Here is an 8,662-nt window from a genome sequence, read left to right as displayed (position 1 = left end):
CTTCTACGATGGAGCACATGACCTTATACTTGTGAATATTGGGATCCATGTTAATCGAATGTCATCTTTATGTGAATTGCTTTTGAGTAAGTGAAAGGGAATACAATTTTTAAAATGTGCAAGGATTTTTATGACATACAGGTGTATGAATAAATGAATCCGTGTTGTTTTGTATCAATATCAAACATCTCTGATATATTTTCATGTTTTTATAATCATTTTTGCAGATGAAAAGTTGAAATACCTACCATCCTAGAGCAGTCAATAAGAATATTGTCTAATGCTGATCTTGGTATGGCCATGTTCAATTTGGGTGTGTTTTGAATCCTTCTCTATCTCTCTTTTTGAGGAGTTATTATGCACATCCTGGAGCATGGCTTAGCTAAGCCCTACAAACATCTAAGACTAGATTAAGATTTTAGTGAGTTTGTCACATATAAATAAATTTTAAGTTATTGTAATGGATTCACTAATATTGTGCTTCAAATTTCTTGTTTGGGTCACAGGACTGTTCATGGCATTGCAACCCAAAATCATAGCATGTGGGAATTCAATTGCAGCATTTGCAATGGCAATCAGGTTTCTTACTAGGATAGCTATAATGGCTACAACTTCTATTGTTGTTGGTCTAAGGGGAGTATTGCAACATGTTGCTATTGTCCAGGTATGTAGCTAAGTCATAGGATATGTTGAATTTCATCCATGAAGTTCAAATTTTAGCAAATTTTTATCCTTTCCAAACTTCATCTGAATTATATGAATTTCAAACCTTGTGACTTAGGCATCTAGTAATGCTACAAACCTTTTGAGTGGTACTTATTTCCAAAACCAGCTTAAATTGGGAACCTTTTTTCTCTCTCTAAATCTATTTGTTGTTATTTTTCTCAATAATCATAGATGCTCGATTGTTAGGTTTTCTATCTTAGAATTTAAGGGGTGATAACAGATATGTTCTTATATAGTAGTCTTATTCATCAACCATTTGGAGATCTCTAGGCTCTCTTGATTTTTGGTACTTGATATATGCATGTAATTTTTTCTTTTTTGATGTTTGTAAAGCTCTTTTTGTTTTAAATACCACCATATTGCAACTATATTAGTTTCATTATTCTCTCCCAAAGTCACTCTTTTTTTTCTTTTTCCTTTGAGTGAGTAGATTGGTCACTTTCATCTTCTTTTATAGTCATAATTGTCTACAAATGTTCCATTCATATGAGCATCAATATAAGACCAATATAATTTCAAGCACAACAAGAGACTAGAACTAGCTTCTTTCAAGCAACTACACTAGGAACTACATATGGAAGACCAAGAGTCACAAACTAATTGGAAATTATCATGAATCACAACTTAGAGTTCCATATTAGATGTCCCTTTGGGTTTTGAACTTAGATATCTACAATGAAAACTCCTTCAAACAATAAAGCTGAACCCCTTGGAGGCTATCTTACTATTTTTAAAAGTTGGCCTCTTATTTATTTTTTCAATTATTTTTGGTGCAATTGACGTAATCTTCATATTGCCATTCAAAATTCATTTCCTTGATTCTTTATCTTTTCTTTTTTGGGCATGGGAAACCATCCTTATTTATTTCACTCAGGAAACTATAAGACCTTCAGAGAGTTTCAACCAACTATGTTAGAGGTCAAACTCTTCCTTTTCTAAGTAGTTTAGAACTCTTAAATAGCTAGGGTTTGAACTTGGCATGGGTTGGAACTCTTAAAAAACATTTCCATTTGCAATTTCCACCTTCTAAAATACTGGTCCAAGAATTTTTAGTCCACCACTCACCTATGTCCTTCATCTCTACTCAAATTCATTCAACTTTAAAACCAATTGTTGAGTGATTTTAAAAATAGGAAAACAGGAGGAGAACTAAGAAACCATAGAACACACAAAATTTTGCGTGAAAATATTAAATTACATGGTTCACCAATGTATTGCTACAAAAGCAATATCTTTATTAATTGCTACAATAGAAACAAAGCCTTTTCTCATCTCTTATAGAAATGGTTTTTACTTCTAAATTATGAAGAGATGATTAATGGTTCAGTGACTACCTCACACACTTAATAGATTCTCTATTTACATGTATCACTTGGGATTTAAGAGTGTTCTTGCACTTTTTGGAATTGCAAATGTGTGTAAGGATCTAGTTTTAATGTCTAGGATCTAGTTTTAATGTCTCATGAACTTGCTATTTGGTTTTTGGACTCTTTGCTAATTCTTTGCTCCCTTTTGCTTTATGTTGAGCTATAGCTCATACAAACCAACTAGCCTCATACCTAAGGGTTCTAATTTATTGTTCAAGTGCTATATCAGCTAAGCTATTGGCCCCTTCATGACCAATCCATTATCAAAATGGGATGTGGTTTACGTTCAATGTGCCTCTAAAGCCACACATCAAGTGCTTGGGGCTCATATCTTAATTCTAATACCATTTGTTGAGCTACAACTCATATAGACCAATTATGACTCAAACCTAAAACCTTCCATTTTGTGCTAGAGTGCTCTACCAATTGAACTATTGACCCCTTTGTGGTCAGTTCATTGTTAGTCTAAGTGGGGCTTGTTTTCCTAAATTGTAGAGTAGAAAAATATGGATAGTGCAGCATTGGACTTTTGGACATCTTGTGCAAATCACACAAATTTAACATACAAAGTTTTTCTTTTTAGGAAAAAAAAAGAGGAAGAAAAATCATAAAAAGTATACTAAATAATCATTAGACTGACAAAAATACAGTACTAAAATCCCAGCCTCACCCCTTTTTTTCTTTAACAAGTTATTCTGTGCCTTTATTTTTAGTAGTTACTATTAGATATTCATTGGATAAAACTTACATACATAATGGTTAATTTTCTTAATAGCATGCAAACCATTTATACTTTGATTGGAGAATTAAATAACCTTTACCATGTGAATTTGTCTACAGTTGCACTTCAATAACAGGCTTGAACAATAATGCTTACCAAATAGCAAGAGGAATAGTAAGTTCCCCTTAAAAATAGTCTTATTTGGACACATAATATCGTGAAATGCATGCTTCTAATTTAATTATCAATTGAAAATGTCTTCCTTTTGTCCTTCAATGAATATCTACCATGTAATGTTAATAATGTGATATTTATTCACGTACAACCTTATATTGACTAGAATGTGCTGGAAAATAAAGCAGTTCTATTGTCTATCCATTCAATATTTGGTGCACCCTGCCAATTTGCTCAAGTTTTTCATTTTCAGGAACTGAACAGGTTCTGTGGAGTCGATAGAACCTGTGACTTTGTAAAGGTAAACAATTTCTCCTATGGTTAAATGTAGAGACTATTAATGTACTAGTTTCATCACAAATTAGAGGTTCAAGTCAACTTAATTCTCGTTGGTGAAAAAATAATATATACATACATCAACATCGAAGTGCTTGAAGATTGCTCATTACCAGATAACTGCTTTCTCTAAAAATTTGTCATGAAAGTATATTTATTTGAAAATTGATTTGTGATATATGATTTGTAGGGAGATTTCATGAATATTCCTTTTGCAAATGATTCTTTTGATGCAATATATGCAATTGAGGCTACTTGTCATGCCCCAGATTTGGTAAGTATGCAAGATTTATCCATTGATTAAGATACACAAATTTGCATTTCTGTAATTTATGCTTCATCATGAAATGTTTTTTTGTAACTAACTAAGAAGCTGACATAAGTGTCTCATTTAGTTGTTATAGTATTCTAGACTTGTATGCCTTATTCTCAATACTCACAAACTTTATGTAACTGGTGAGTAAGGTTGACTGCTATAAAGAGATAAGAAGAGTACTTAAGCTTGGTCAATTATTTATAGCATATGAGTGGTGTATGTCTGACTCTTTTGATCCAATGAATGAAGGACACCAAAAGATTAAGGTTTAGACCCACCCAAATGAAGTCTATCTGTGTATTAAATTATGAAAGAATCATATAGAGTTCAAGCATAGTACTTCCATAAGAAACTAGTATATCTAATCTTTGTTGTGTCATAATTATTAAATGATAGGCAGAGATTGAACTTGGGGATGGGTTGTCTAACACCTATATCACAAGTTAGTTTCTAGAAGCTCTAAAATCTACTGGATTTGAGGTAATATTTATGATACATATTCCATAAACATTAGCATAATTGGTATAAATACCAGGTCGTTATTGCAGAGCGTAAAAACTAGTTGATTAGGACATTTAGCAATCCCTGATTTGGGTGCTCCATTTTAATTTGTTTAAATCATTTTATCCAATGTAGATTGATGCTTTTTAGTTTCAACGTTGAAACCCAAAGTTTCATATTTGGTAGGCATGTTCATTCTTATAGCCTTAAATTCATTGACTGTAATTTTAAGAAAAATCTATGGTGAGACTTATTTTTCAAATGCATGATGAGAAAGGATTTCCACATTGAAAAGTTTTATGAGAATTCCTAGGTTCAACAACTATGTCTTTTCTAGGGCTTATAACATCTCTTCTTTTGAGCTCATGCAAGTGACAAAGTATGAGAAGGGTAGACTTTAGCAATGGCTATTGCTTTTTTTATTATTGCATTGTTTATTATTTTTCTTATCTCATATCTATGTTTATTTTACATTTTTTCATTTCCATGTAAATTGTGGCCTGAGGGGCCACACCTTTTCATATTGATTTAAGAAAAAAGATCACACATAAGGGTGCATGTATAGCTAACTACTTAACATCTAGAATCATATTAACAAAAAGGTTCATATTCATTCTCAAACATATTAAATTGTACATCAGCATAGCCACCAGGGCTAGCCTCCAAGAGCTCAAGGAAGTAGAAAAGAAAAACTAAATAGGGCTTAAATTTCCACTACTAGTACCACCCATTCCTATTGGACATGAATTACCCCTTCAAAACCCATCTATATTGATTTTGAGGAAATCATTTGGGAGGGTAGACCACTAACCTAAACGGTTCACTTTCTTGACTTGCTGAACTCTGGGACCAAACCTGTTTTGTGAAGAAAGAGAAAAGCTTTGATCCAAGTGACTAGCAATGTGGAGATCTAAAGAAGTAAAAGGCTCCTCATCACATAATTAACCCTAATCTCTTTCTTTTTCTCATTATAATTAGTAAATACTCTATTTAAAGGTTTAAGCATGGATTTTCATCAGTCACTTTGAAAGTTTTGAAGTGTAGTTAAACAAGGATATGAAAACATTACATTCTGCTGCAAAATCTGGGATTTGATAGTAGACAACCCAAAATTATTTTTCTGTTTTATTATTTTTAGGCCTTGATGATAAACTCTGCAATTTGAATAGCAAAAACAAAGCTATTATAAAACCAAAAGGCAAGTGATTCTTAGGGCTATTATGTATATATTTCTTATTTTGTGTGGGTGGGTAGTCAATGTTTAGGACATGTTGATTATTTATTGGCTGACTAATCATTCTCTATTGAAGATAGTCTGCAAAACTCATGCATATCTTTAATTTTTATTTTATAAATCAATACAAAACTTCTTAACTTCATCGTCTTATCAATCCAAACCAAACAAGGAAAAACCTAAAATAGAAAATATTCATTTAGCAAATGACTTATACATAATGATTTATAAGGTTTGATGTTGAATTTAGAGTACGTGATAGATAAGTTGAAAATGAGGCAGATGGCATGACCTTTTACTTTCAATCCGTCAATTCGATTTGAATTTCATTCTCTACTCTTTCATTTTCTCTTTTTTTATTCACTTGGTTGACATTGATATCCCCTGTTACTATCATCTACATCAGTGCTATGAGCTTTTCTGCTATCTCCAAAGCTTTTCTTATCTTGTCTTCCTGGAATTCTCTGGCCCACTTGTTGGAGTGCTTTATTAGAAAATCTGGTGATTGTTGAACACAACCTTGAATAAGCTCTCTGAAGCAACTGATCATTTCATTTCCCAAGCCAGTGATTACAATGTTATTGTCCTTAGAATTATTATCATTTTCCAATTTAGAGATGAAAGAATCTAACACAAGGATGTAGACAAAATGCTGACTCTTGCTTAGTGCATGTTTCTTATAGTATCCATACTTTTCTTTTTCATCTCTCTAGAGGAACATAGTTGTTATTGCAATTGGGAAAAATAATAGTAAGTATAGTATCATTATTACAATTATGATCATGAAAATTAGAAGTAGGACTCCAAGGCATCTGACCACATACCCAAGACACACTGCAAGACAATCAACCACATATCCATCTACATCGGTCATTGATTCAATCACAGGCTCCTACGATTCATTCACAAGCTCCTGTGATTCATTCACAGGCTCCTGCGACTCATTTGGAGGCTCTTGTGATTCATTCATAGGCTCCCATTTTTCTCCCATTTAGTGGTTGCTCAGATCTAGGTTTTCTAAATCAATTTTCAGCAACATAATTCTATAGTTTATATTTGACAACATTTTCCAAACAACACATGAATAAAATTCTATTTCTTAATTGTAAATTAGAATTTTCCCACATATTTTATTTCATAAATTTCAACAAATAAGTTTCAGCAACATGGTAGACATGAGATAGACAAATATTCAAAAATAATTTTCACAAGAGTTTTCAAACCCTACCTCAATCTGACTGCTAAAATTCTAGACAATCTAGTGAATACATGCAATCCAAATTCTCTTAAGCTTTCAATAATTCCTAGTTGGTCTCCCAAAACCTCTTATTTTCATAAAAAGCCATTAACATTATTAACTAATAAATATTTAAATTTATTTCAATCTTCTGATGCACACTTAATGCACTTTTTATTTTCTTTTCTTCACTTCATTTATTTATGCAAAGCACTTTTAAAAGCATAATTTATTATTTTAATTAATAATAATAATTAAAGCCTATTATTTAAGTAACTCTAATTTAATCAATATATAAATTAAATAATTACAATGAATCAATATTAAATATTCTATATTTTAGTTTTTTAAAACCAATTTCTTTTTTTTTTTTGGAAAAAAGAGGGGTAAAAATTTATTCATTCAAATTCAATTTACAGAGCAAAGGCCGAAGGCCAAAAACAACATTACATACTCATGTCCTCTAGTAACATCTGATTAATGATCTCACAATACTCAGAAGGTAACTCATCACTACCATTAATAACCCATCTACCCACATTCTCTGAAGCCCTCTTTGCAAGACAATCTACCACTCTGTTCCATTCATGAGGGATATGACGAAAGGAGATAGAGTCCAAGGAACTACATAGACTAAGAATTTGTCTAGCTAAAGAGGCAAGTTACCAACTCACGTCTTCCAACCTATGGTTATTCAACATATCCACAACAATATGAGAGTTGGACTCACAGATGACTTTTGCAACCCTAATGAACAACCATGCTCAATAGCAACTTTAATAACTAGGGCTCCATCAGATTATTAGAATGTTGACCCTTGTAAATGGAGAGGAAAAAACCACACCACCATAATTGCCTCTACCAATAGCCCCAATACCAACATGACCAGGGTTCCCCTGAGAAGACCCATCCGTATTGATCTTCAAGAGCCTAGTCGGGGGAGGAGACCACCTCCCATCCTAACACACTCGCTACTTACCATGGCTCAGTCTTTTACTAGGAATGCATCCTCGACAATTATCTCCTAGGTTCAGATTCCTCACAATAACCTGATCCCTAAGATCTATATTAACAAACATATCACACTTTGCATAGATAATCTCTTGGAGCCTATTAAGAATCAAATTCCACAATTGGGAGCTTCCTAATTTGGAATCACAAAAGATTCTGTGATTCCTTTCCAGCCAAGGTTCCAAAGAATGAAGATCAGACCAACAATCTAGGCAATCTATAAGAAAGAAGTCTTTGCTGGAGGTCTGCCCAAGCTTTCCCAAAAAATAATAATAGAAGTAGCATGAATACAACCATGACACCAAGCCTCCCACCATCTATGCCATATCTCTCTCAAAAAAGGGCAGAGAAAAAACAAGTGGGAGACACACTCCTCATTGTGTAAACCAAGAACAAAAATCAAAGGTCCCTAAAAACCTTTTTTGCATAGATTATCCCAAGTGAGGCATTTCTTCTGAGCATATAACCATAAGAAAAAGTTACACTTGGGCCATGAAAAGCTACTCCAATCCTTTTTCCACTAGTTCACTTTAGCTAGACTATGTAAGTTCCTATTGAGAATAGCATAGCTTTGATCCACTATAAATTTACCTTTTGGACTAGTTCTCCAAGCCAAGCTATCCCTCCCATTGAGAGAGCTACAAAACCTATCCTCTAGAACTCTAGAGACAAGGGCCCAATCCTCATTAGAGCCACCCATCGACCACTCCGAATTCTTCCAGCAAGTCATCTCAACTTGCCCCAGGCACTTGATGGTCTTAAAATGCTCCACCTTAAGCCAACCTACATTAGTGAAAATTTGGGAAAGGGGAAGAAGCTAGGGATAACTAGATAGAATGGGAGGATGGCCATCCTATGAGTCTTGCCAAAACAAAGTATCCGAGCCTTTGTTAAAAATCCAAAAGAGCCCCTCCTTAACTAGTTGGGCTCCCTTCTTAAAAGTATCCCAAATACAAAAGCCTTTACCCACCAAAGGAAGACGTGGCACCTTAGAGCGATTTGCACCAGGAAAGTACTTATGGGTAAGAATCTTAGCCCA

The sequence above is a fragment of the Cupressus sempervirens genome, chromosome 3 (genome assembly GCF_028749045.1).
Source record: "Cupressus sempervirens isolate cs-2001-9-10 chromosome 3, ASM2874904v1, whole genome shotgun sequence".
Lineage (NCBI taxonomy): Eukaryota > Viridiplantae > Streptophyta > Pinopsida > Cupressales > Cupressaceae > Cupressus > Cupressus sempervirens.
This window is presented reverse-complemented; position numbering follows the sequence as displayed.